Source organism: Sapajus apella, unplaced genomic scaffold (assembly GCF_009761245.1).
Source record: "Sapajus apella isolate SASKATOON/1434 unplaced genomic scaffold, GSC_monkey_1.0 scaffold47, whole genome shotgun sequence".
Classification (NCBI taxonomy): Eukaryota; Metazoa; Chordata; class Mammalia; order Primates; family Cebidae; genus Sapajus; species Sapajus apella.
In genome coordinates, this window is record NW_022436987.1 from 15,590,833 (window position 1) to 15,603,255 (window position 12,423).

The window sequence follows — 12,423 nt, forward strand, 5'->3', positions numbered from 1 at the left end:
TAAAATGACTTTTCAGCCATACAAGGCTTGCTCCCTTGAGCCCAGAATAAAGAACAGGCATATTGGGGATAGCCTCCCTTCCAAAAACCATCAAGAGGAGAGATATTCCAAGGTCAGTCAGCTTTACTGCACATTTCTCATGAGGAGATGTTTAAATGTGCTTGTCACTCTGGCTCTGCAGTCTCTTTTAGAAGACTTGGAAGGGCAGGAAACTAGTGTCAGGCTCAAGGGAAGGTTTGCCATCTTGAGGTGAGTCTTGGTCCATTTTGATATGAGCTATTTCAGGTGCTTTTTACACTTCTGAAGAATTGTGGTTTCAACCAGATATAATAAGTATGTCTGGACAGAGTTTCCATAGAAATCACTAGCTCCTTTGTACCCTGCAGACCAGGGCTGGGCAGCCTGGATAAAGCCAATGCTTAGCTGCTACATCCATTTTCACTTTCAAGAGCTGATTGGCCCCTTCAGTTCCCTAGAATTAAAGTGGCCTGTCAGGTAACACTCCTATGACCCACCGTGACCTACCACCCACGTGCTGTCCAAATGGGATTGCAGAGGAAGAGCACTGCTTGTCCTCCTAAGCCACAGGACAGAAAGAGGCTGCAGACCCTGGTTTAGTAATTTCCAACTTAATAGTCCTGGAGATACTGCTGTTTCCTTGCTATGCAGTTTTTTGTTTCTTCCTTCCAAAAGTTTTACTTTGTTTCCCGACATTCTTCTCTCTAGAGAAATTCTTAGGTGGTGCTTGGCCCTTAGTGCTCAGTCCACATTTGTGGTGGTTGCTGTTATTTACTTTGCATATCAATGGCACCTCTTTGACCCTGCCTTCAAACTTTCATATGCCGTTGGTTCTTCATGGCAACCATGACCTCCCTACCAGGAGAATGAGAAGAGGTTGGGAGATCTGTAGTTCACTGTATTCTTCAGAGTCATTCCCATTTAGAAAGAATCGACTGAGGGTATTCTAAATATTCCTTGTGTTTTCCTAATATTTTTTGTACTTTGGCTTTTGGGATAACATGTCCCTTATGTAAGATCTTGGAGGGAAAACTTAGGAAGTTGCTGCTAGTTAATGATTCGTAGACTCCAAACACAAATACGTTTTTCAGGTGGGTCAGGAGAAAAAATGGTCCCAAAAGACTGGGTCATAAGAAAAGTGAATTTTGATTTTCATGTAGGAAAAGTCTAGAAACATCGTTCCCAAATCTGACTATACATAAGAATTATCTGGGGAACATATTGAAAAAATGGATAACCAGGCTCTGCCTCTGACCTACTGGATCAGATTTCCTGAGGGTGGAACCCTGGGAGGCAATATTTTTAACAAGCACTCCATATAGGTTCCATGCAGGCAGTCTAGCCTTTGTGCATGAACTGGTATTTCAATACCACTGGCTTAGAATAAGGAGGAGGAATTTGATGGAGAGGTTGGGCTACAACAAATAAAGAAAGTCTTGGAAGACCAGTTACCTGAAGCATGGTAAAGAGGAGAAAAGGTTTAAGGAGAAGGTAGTGCCTAATGCACAAAACAAACCTTACCTTCTTCACAAGTTTCTTCCCAGCCACAACTTGCCACCTTTATGGTAGCAGAAGCTCTGTCCCATATATCAAGATGCTGGTTCTACCACTTTTAGTATCAGCCAGCCTCACAGAGAGTGAATTTCAGCTATGCATTTGATACCACCTTGTGATTCTTATTTTTTTTTTTATCCCTGTCACCCTTATTTTTCTCAACGTCTCACCGAATAGTGTCCTGCTGATTAGAGATTGAAAGGAGATGGTGTTAGATAACATTTGAGTGTTAACTATGCTAGGCACAGTGCTGTGTACTTTACATAGATTAACTTATTCCACATTCATTCTATTAGTTCTTCCTCTTTTTAAGATGAGGAAACTGAGGTTATATAGTTGTCTGCAATCCTGCTACTGATAAATGGCAGCACTAGGATTTGAACCCGTCTGACCTACGAGTGTCTGCATCTAGCTACTAGTAGGCTATTTAGCCCAACAGTGGGGACCATTGACATCATATTTGGAACATGAGGGAAGGCCAAGATTCAATGTGAGCAGATTGTTCCTTTCTAGTATTTCCCCCTCACATGTCTTATATTGCTAATCCTGGGAGATGCTTGGAAAGATGTGGAGTCTAATTGAGGGAACCCTTTACATTGGTGCTGGAGAAGGGATCTACATTGATTTAGCCTCTCCTGTAGGCCAGGTAATGTGCTAGGAATAGTATACTACTCCTAAAATGGTATGCTGTCCCTAAAATGGGACAGTTTTACTAGGCCCATTTTTCAGATTTGGAAATAGAAAGGCTCAAGATAAATAACTAGTTGTCAATCACATAATATAATAAGCATATAACCAAAACTTTGAGCTGGAATCTACCTTCCAAACCTTAGTCTTACCCATGCTCCAGGTCACCTCTATAGTGTGCTCATGACATATACTGCCAAAGACAAGGCCACAACCACACCAGGGAGTCTTCCCAAGGGAGAGATACCACGGAAGGTTCAGGGACCATGGAAACATCTAAAGTCAGGAAGAGAAGATTTCCCAGATAATTTCATTGCTCTGAGAAATATTAATGTGGCAAGATTTTGCACATTATTATTTTAGGTCAGAATTGAGAGACAGAGTTTTTTCAGACCTAATTGCGCAAATTGTCGTGAGAAAAGAAACTGCTTTTTTAGTTGGTAGTTTAACACTTTCTGCTTGCTGCAGAGGCACTTTTCTCCTTGTTTCAGCTGTTTAGCTGGGCCTAGTTAGAAGCCCCTGATGTGTTGGTAGCAGATTCCCTCAAGCTAGAAACATAAAAGGAACCATTCAGTTGGGTGGGCAGACTGATTATCTCCATTGCCTTGGGTTTTTCTCTGGCTGCCTTTTATATTCAGTGTTGTCAACAAAGCCTAGAATGAAACCTGAACAAACCTTCATTAGATTCACCCTCTCCCTTCTCAGTTCACTTTACAGCCTGTCTCCATTACTCAAAGGACAGAATCTACCGACATATGGGATTCAGTTCATAAGTAACCTTTTTAATTCACAAGAAAATGAATTTAATTTCCTTCTCTTTATTTGTAGCTTTTAATTTTCATTCAGCCCATCAGATTAATTTATGGGTCACACTATCTCTGCCAGGCTTTGCAGGATACAAGGAAATAAGAGTCCTTGCCATCAGGAGGTTTATGGCTTCTTCATTTAGTCATTTTAAATTCATTCTGAAACCACCAGGTTCCCTCACAGTGATTGGGCCTAGTCCCTGGATATCGGAATCAGAGGATGCCTGGATGCAGATAGGAGCCCTGTAAGCAGCTGATTTGATAACTCACAATGGCAACTGAACAGTGGAAAGAACTGGAAACAGTGAATCCCAGCATCTGGGTCTTGAAGTGACAGTGGAGCTGAGCTCTTCAGCAGCTCAGGAATGGATGGCTTTTAATTCACTCAGCCTTTGTCCAGCCCTTTTTGTAATATGCAGGTGTCCCTAGCATGTGTTAACCTCCTCATGCCTCACTGCTGGAAAAAGTCAGCTCTTAAGTGCAGTCTATCACATTTCAACCTAGCTCTGAACTCTCATCTTATTTGCTCTGACTTGTTCAACTGTGTATGGCACATAGACACACATCTGCAGCCTGATCGTCACCTTGACAGGGAGTTAACAAGTGATTATAGTCTAGACTAGACTAAACATATTTGGCTTTTACTTTTAATACATGCTATTTATTATCCACAGAGCATATCTAATTTTTGCATACAACCGATCTTGAAAAGCATGCAGATGGCCGGGCACGGTGGCTCAAGCCTGTAATCCCAGCACTTTGGGAGGCCGAGGCGGGTGGATCACGAGGTCAAGAGATCGAGGCCATCCTGGTCAACATGGTGAAACCCCGTCTCTACTAAAAATACAAAAAAAAAAAAAAACATTAGCTGGGCATGGTGGCGCGTGCCTGTAATCCCAGCTTCTCAGGAGGTTGAGGCAGGAGAATTGCCTGAACCCAGGAGGTGGAGGTTGCAGTGAGCCGAGATCACGCCATTGCACTCCAGCCTGGGTAACAAGAGCGAAACTCCGTCTCAAAAAAAAAAAAAAAGCATGCAGAATCCAAAACTAAACTTGCCACAAATCACTAAATGAGCCAGTAATTCAAGGTTTCTATCTAAAATTTCAGAGTAATTTCAGGATGTAAGCATCTGTTTATATGTGTAAACTTTTCATAATGAAACATGTTGATATGGCATCTTCTTTCCAGAGAGCTCCACAACTACTTACTAATGTCATATTATTAAACCTCATATTTTTTGAGATAGTTAAGTCACAAATATAATGTAAGACATTGGTTTTATAGAAGCATTTCTGCTATAATATGCAGAGGGAAATTAACAGATGACTATCAAAGGTCTCAGCTTTCAAGAGAGCCAGGCTGAGACTCTCAATCTCCTGGTTTTCCAACTGATATACTGTTCACTTCATAAACGAAATGCAAGAGCACAACTCATTATCAAAGTTAATTAAAATAAAATTGGAAGCTAGAGTATGCCTCATGTAAAACTAACAAAGCATCTTCAGATCCTCTATGTAGGAAGAGATGGCAGCCAAGCTAGGAAGGTAGGACGTACTCGTGCATAAATTTAAGTAACAGTACAAGGCAAGAGGACAAGAGATGTAGTAAAGCAGTCACATATGACGTACTGCTGGATTCCTTGTAGAGGCAATCAGGACTGGGAGATCACAGTAGGGGAAGCTGCTTGGGGACATGGAGTAACCTCTCAATTTCCTACCAGTCTAGGTGAAAATACATGACAATCTCTGCAGCTTTATAGTTTTGCCATTATGTGATCTGATTCTGTACCAGTCACATGAGTCAGGCTAGAACAAGGTTTATCTCATGGGCATCACAATTGCCAAACCTAGTCTGGTGAGAGAAAAGCGTGTATGGGCAAGTAGTATTGAGGTGGGGTAGTGAGGGAAGACCTGAAGGGAGAGACAGAGACGGAAGTGTGGGAGAGGAGAGGAAAAGGAACGATTTGTCTTCCATGTTTCATATTTGAGGCATTTGAACTCTGTGATTTAACCTAGATGGAAACACATTTTGGATCCTAGTCTTGGTTTTGCAATTTATAATCTGTAACTTTTATGTAATGATGGCAGGAGTGTGAAAGCAAGAAATCTAATATTCTCATTCATTCATTCACTCATTCATATGTCAGAAACTGTGCTTGCATCTGTAACATGGGAGTAATATTAATTCTTCTACCATAGGGTTGTGGTAGGAATTTAGCTAGAGGGTATATGCAAAATCCTCTGAAAATGTTAAGCTTCTGTATGAACATATAACATACTTAAGTACAACAGACATGTACCACCATATGGAGAAGATTTTATTGTGTTATACTGAAAATGAGTAACATATAGTCAAATTGCTTCCTCTGTAAAAATAGTGAGTTATGTCCCATGGATTCAGGACATAATGTGTAATGTAGATTCATTGAACAATGTGAGGTTTCTGAGGTTATTCTAATTTACATCCTAAGCAAGGTTCTCCAGTAGTTTGTCTTTTAGTTCTCTGGTCTGTAGTACAGCACAGTATTGCATGCTTTTTACGCCAGTAGAATCACTTTAAAAATTTGTAACTGAGGTGAAGTGGGAAAAGAAACACCCCCTGCTGTGTAAGACTTTTTGTTGATCCTGGCAGGGCTTTGAGAAAGTGCCATGCCTTCTTTCCCTTTATATTTCTGTGAGTTGTTGTTCAGAAATTTACACCCCACCACTCATGAGGCAAAATTATCATGGCTTTTATGAAAGGATGTAAAGTTTTAACTTTACAAATAAGGGAACTCATTTGCTATAATTTTCTGAATGTCCTGAGGCCCACATGGGTGAGCAAAATATATACTGTTTGCTTCTCTACTTTGAAAGGCTGGCCTTTTAGCATAAAAATGTTCTTGACTGAAAACTTGAACTGAAAGAAATTGGTATTATCCTGGGCAAGTCCTTTACTGTCTCTGGGCTTCAGCTGCCTAATTATACAATGTGGGGCTAGGAATAAATGACTTTTAAGTCTTCTTCCAACTCTAGACTTCTGGGCATATCTCCTTCTGATTGTAGCTCATCACAACACTTATTTCAGGGCTTGCATCACTCCCCTTCAGAACCATGGAGAGCAACTCACTCAGCTTGTCCTCTTCAACATGCCACTTCTGTAGTGGACCTGCAGAGGTTTGCAATCATCTGAATTTAAATGTGAGTTGGCAGTGCAACATGCTGGTGGATGAGCAAAGAACAAAGCCTACTTCTCCTGGATGCTCACTCTCTCTTTTTCTTTTTTTGATCACTTGCTGGAGTAGATACTGAATATGTACTTTTGGACCCTAAAGGATGCTTGCCTTTTCTTCTCTACACCTTGTGCTCTGTTTTTCTTCCTGAGTTCTCTGCCTCAGATGTGTGACAGTGGACAGCTTGTATGGAGCGCAGGCTTTTCTGGCCATGGAGGCCTTGGTAGCTTGATGACCTACAAGACAGAGGGCAGTGCACAGTAGCAAGCAGATGATAGATAGCTGTGGTGTGAAAGACATACATCCTCTGAATGCTGAATTAAAAAAAAAAAAAAAAACCTTTGATGCTGCTAAGTCAGAGAGATTTATATAACAGGAAAGAGAACTAATGTAAAGATATAATCCCTCACATTTCTACCCATGCTGTGTACCCTGTGGCTTATTCATTTCAACCTCATTAGGTGGATTCTAAGTTTAACCTTGCCCTATGTTCTATTAACATCAGTAGCAGACCTATTTCTAATTTTTAAGAACCTTCAACTTTTTTTTTCTGGTGGGTTTAAATATGCCTTTGGTTAATGATAGCCTCAATAGAAGGGAGAGATAGGAGGTGAAAGGGTTAATTGGAGTGGAAGATGAGTGAGTGACCTGCATTTTTCTTCATCAACTTGCACTCCTGGACTTTTAAGTTTGCAAATGGAAAAGACTGGGAAAAAACACAATAGACATTCTTTTATCTGGTGGTTTGTTGGCTACCTGAGGCCATGAGTAGATTAAAACGAAAGCATTTTGTTGCATACATGAAGCCTGAAATATGTTAGAATAGGGAGGAAAATAAGACTTCATTTCCAGCTCATAGTGATTTCATCCACTGCCTTCAGTCACATCTCATGTTGTCATTGTATTACATGGACCTGGGTCTATATATATGAATGGATGGGGAAAATAGGCTGCAAAAGAAATACATATTTGCTGATAGGAAAAATATTGATGCTTGCATCTTTATTGTTGTAATTTTGCTCTGTGTTTTTGACGGATATGCATGGTTATTTTTAAAAAGAAAACCAAGGAGAGAAAATAAACCAGAACAATACACCTGGTGAAACTCTGTTAGAAAAAAAATGTACACATTCATATATTAGTTTTCTCTGTTTCTTTTATGCTTTACTTATTGGAAAGGAGCATTGGAGAATAAAAAATGCATGAGCCATGAGGACTTTTTAATTGAAAAAAAAAAATTCCAAACAGTGCATGAGTTTTCCAGGTAGATCAGGGTGCTGATGTTGTTGTTGAAAAGAACTGATTTTCTATACTACTGTAACAAGATTCATCTATCTCCTTGGAAACTTTAATTAAACTAATGTTATAAATAATATCAGCCAGAGCTGTTGGATACAAGAAAACAGATTTATAGCTGCATCTGTTCAGCTATTCTTTTAGGTGGTATATTGAGGTTAGGGTGTGAGGATGAAGAGGCTTGGTTGGAAAAGGTTTCTGTGCACTCTTTTTCCTGCCCTTACCTCAAATCCACTTGACTTTTCTCCCCCAGATCATCCTTTTTAGCTTCTTGTGAGTGTTTATCCCAGAAAGGGTTCTAGAGTTGCGGAGCCAACCAGTTAATGTGCCTGGATCCATACCTGAGGGTCTTCATTGGCAATCAGAGAGGAAATAATTTCTCCTCTCTTTAAAAGATCCGTGTGATGGTGTCTTTAACTCTGCCTCAGGAATGCCATGTCTCATCCCTACTCATTAGAGTCTGTTAGTCTGAGGGTATCACTTTTCTGACAGCAAATTTCATGCATTTGAACTTACAGGTTACAAGTTTCGGCCATCATCTGACATCTTTGGGACACTTAGAATGCCTGTATTACCCAGAATGGAATTTTATTTTCCTTGAAGGTAAACAGTCCCAGGCTGTGATTAGTCCTGGTATATCCTCAGCAAAGCAGTTGACTAATCCTTCAATGCACTTTTGCTAATATCTGCTTTCCAGGTCTGATGCTGTTTTTTGGTTGAAATATAAGCAAGAAAGGGTCTGGGGAAATCCTGATTCAAGTTTCTTGCATTCTTTGACATTTTAGCCTCAGAGGCATAGCACCATGCTGAGGGAAATGTACAATTTTTGCTTAATTGTTAGCGATTTGAGGTTAGTATCTTATATTTCTCTATAGATGATTAATACATTCACTTGATTTTCTTTATAGATTTGTAAGATGGATGTGATTGCATTTTATAGATTGGGATTTTTGAGATGGTATGTGTAAGGTACATGGATGTGCTTTGGTCAAGAATAGGCTGAGGCAGATATCTGGGCCAGAGTGACTCAGTGAGTTTGGAGTGCAGGTGCGTAACTCCGCTTGTTATGTAATCACAGCCATAACGTGGGAAAGCTCATCACCAGCTTGGATCCACTATCGTTTGCAAAAGGTATAACTTCCCTGCTGACACTGTACATATGGCTGCATCCAGAGAGGGAGAGTGAAGCTGTTGACCCTATAAGGGAGAGCCGGTCTTGCAGGCCGGGGAATGCAGCTGAAAGCATGGGAGTGGCAGGAGCTGCAGCACCAGAGCAGGCAACCAGGATAAAGGCAAACGGTGAGAGAGGTGTGGATGAGAGAGTTGCTGAATAAAACTGTATTTCACCTGCCTACAGCCGCCTGAGTGTTGTTTCAGCCATTCGCCACCCATCCAATCATTCTCCTTGAACCTCAGCTTGGGCTGGAACCTAATATTTGGCATGACATTTGGCATAGCTGGCAGGAGAAGGTGAGTGTGTCTTCAGCCTTGAGGCTTCCTGCTTGGCTCTGTGACCTTAGCATGGTTTGTGGTACCCAGTGGCAGCAATGCTACGTGGATGAGCCCCAGTGGAAATATGGGAGGCAGTGGACAGATCTCCTGTGAGTGTGGAGAAAGCACAAAGCAACTGGAAGCACACAGCACCGAGAAGGGACACATCTTCATCAGCAGAGTTGGATGGGTGTTTCTGACTGGACTTCAGGAAGTACATGCTCAGGCCCTGTAGGATGCCACCCTGGTTTAGAAGTGTTTAGGAGTGACAGTGCTCCTTTTGCCTGGGATTGAGATGCTGCAGTTGAGAGAGTCTTTCTGGCAGCCAAGCAGGCAATTCAGCAGGCGTCAGCCCTATGGGTAGTTAGCCAGGGGTGTCCATTTAAACTTGATATGCAGGTGACCACAGATAGTTTCAGTTAGGGCATGTAGCAGTGCATTGAGTATCTGAATACACCAGTAGGCATTTTGTCCCAACTGTGGAAGGGGGCTGAGCTCCAGTATTCCTTGATAAAGAAGCAATTAGTAACTGCACATGCTGCCCTTCAGTCTCATAAGAGCATAATAGGACGGGCCACAGTTGTGCGGACAACTTACCCAGTGGCAGGATGGGTACGTTCGTGGATAACAACCCCCCAGACTGGGTCAGCACAGACATCCACTTTAGCAAAGTGGGGTGCCTACTTAAAGCAGCAGAGTATCTAAATACAAGTTCCTTAGCAGTGGAGTTAGAAGAGGCCTTGGAGCCTATAGTTCTAATGCAAGATAAGGCCATGGTGACTGAGGCACCCCTAGACCCTGAGCCATTGCCATTTAAGGAAGAGCACTCCACTATTTCTGATGGGGTTATAGTATACAGATAGGTCTAGCCAGAGTACTGCTACTGCCTGGACTGCTGTTGTAGTCCAGCCTGGTACTGACACTGTAGAGTTTGATACAAGTGTGGGCAAAATAGCTAATGAGCTGAACTCAGGGCAATATGAATGATGATCACCAAGGAAGTAACACCTATGGTAATCTGCACTGATAGCTGGCAGTTTATTGAGGCTTAACATTTGTGGTTAATTACCTAAAAGTTACAGAATTAGCTAGTTAGTCACCAACCCGTGTAGGCCCAGGCCATTGTTTGGATCTATGAGAGAAAGGATGACCTTCTTCAACCAGGTATGAGGACAAATGATAATCTATTGTTGTGTGCCCCAACACCCCTGAAGGCAGAGGGAACAGAAAACCTAGTGTTAGCCATAAACTCTCCAAGCCGCCCTTTGCAGATGCTTGGCTATTGTAGCCCCCTGGGGGTGCGGAGGGCCTGCAGTATAACTTACACATCACTCCTTGGGTATTTAATATATGGCCTCCATAATTAACCATTCATAGGGGAATGGCTAGGGAAGGGATCCCCCTCTGGGGAACGTATGTACTGTCTATGTGGCCTATTATAAGCTCCCCTGTGACTTTGACACAGGTACAGGATCCAAAAGAACCATGGGGAACTGATAGGGTGTGGTACCATTGCTTAGGGCAGAAACCCTTGGCAGCTGCCTTGTTATCCAGAGGTGAAATATTAGCCTCTATTTTGTCTGAGGAACATGATTTATCCCTGTTAGTACCTGTGCCTGCTTTGTCATTTTGACTGTTGGTTGACGTGCTCCAACAGCATTGTGGACTAGACCCACACCTACACTGAAGTGACCAATGTCTCCAACTGCTGGATCTGCACCACCCTTCCAACAGCAGCTGTGGACAGCTTGCCCTGGCATGTACATACAGCTTCTGTGAAGAACTGGAGATCGCTAGAGACTGGGGGTTCCACGGACAATGGTTGAGATGTAATGTGGCAGCTTTGAAGGGGCACCATGTGGGATTAAGGCAATTGAGAACCTTACTGATGATCCCCCACAGAGGTGGTGGGCATCTCTGGGCCCTACTCTATGTTGGGCCTTAATAATTATAAGTAGTATAGTGGGGATATACTAGCAATTGGTTGTTACTCCCTGTATTGTTGCTGTGACCTTTAGGTTCAGGGTGCTCACCTATGTGCACGGGTCTCCACTAAGAAAACTTCAGCCTAGAGGGTGAAATATAAGACCTGTGTGCCAAACCTGTATATCAAACCTATGTTCCCTAAACTTGTGTATAAAGCTTGAGTGTGTATATGGAACCTATGTACCCAAAGCTTATGTGTATTACCTGTGTATCCAAAGCCTATGTTTCCCTCAGCCTAAGGGGTGGAATGCAAGGTACATGGATGTGCTTTGGTCAAGAATAGGCCAAGGCAGACATCTGTGCCAGAGTGACTCAGTGAGTTTGGAGCACAGGTGCATAATTGCACTTGTTATATAATCACAGCTATGTAGCCATAACATGGGAAGGCTGATCACCTGGCTCAGAGCCACTATTGTTTGTAAAAGGTATAACTGCCCTGCTGAGGCTGTACATATGGCCATGCACCCAGACGGAGAGAGGGAAGCTGTTGACCCTGTAACGGAGAGCCAGCCTTGCAGGCTAGGGAATGCAGCTGCAAGTGAGGGAATGGTAGAAGTCACAGAGCCGGAGCAGGCAGCCTAGATCAAGGCAAATAGTATGAGAGCTGCTGATGAGAGACCTGATGAATAAAACCATATTGCACCTGCCTATGGTGCCCCCTCCCCACCCCGCCGCTGTGTTCTTTCGACCATTTGCCACCCATCCACCCACTCCCCTCAAACCTCAGCATGAGCTGGAACCTAATATTTTGCGTGATTGCATGACACCAAGAAAAGAAGTAACTTGTTCAGGGGTACAACGTAATTCAGTGGCAGACTAGAGCCAGCACCCAGGGGTCCTTCTTTATTCCTTTTTTCAGGGAGCGTACTCTTTATCACTCCCTCCACCCTGCTCCATCTGTAGCCACTTGAGAGAGTGAAAAAGAGAAAGCCACAATAGCTTTCTCTGGGCTAGCACCCTGGGCTTGGATTTTTTTATTCTCTGCCTCCTCTCTGTGGTGAAAGAATACTTCTAACTTACCATGAAAGAAGTACAAGGCATCCAACTTATAAACTGATTAAAAAACACACAGCCTAAGTTTTATGTATCACTTTCTGAGACTGGGGGTGCTGGCTGCCTCACAAGGCCACTTCCCTGTTGGGCCAGAATTCACCTTGATATAAGTTCCAAGTATAGCTGACCAGTTGGTCTTTAGATGCTAGAAGGCTTATGTGTACCGTTTTTAGATTCAAAGACTCCCTCCTTCCTGGAATTTGAAGTATTGATAGGTTCATGACTTCAATACTGCAGAGATATGGCTCATTGTTCATGTAAGATTTGTATGCCTTGTGTGTGTCTCGGAGCTGATGTGTAATGGCCAAGGACATAATCTTA

The 12,423-nt window shown here is 42.5% G+C and overlaps 1 protein-coding gene across 2 annotated transcripts in view; it reads left to right on the forward strand.

Moving 5' to 3' along the window:
* NELL1 (neural EGFL like 1) overlaps nucleotides 1-12,423 on the forward strand; it is an 874,275-nt gene that overhangs the window by 155,880 nt on the left and 705,972 nt on the right. The gene's annotated exons all lie outside the window — the stretch shown is intronic.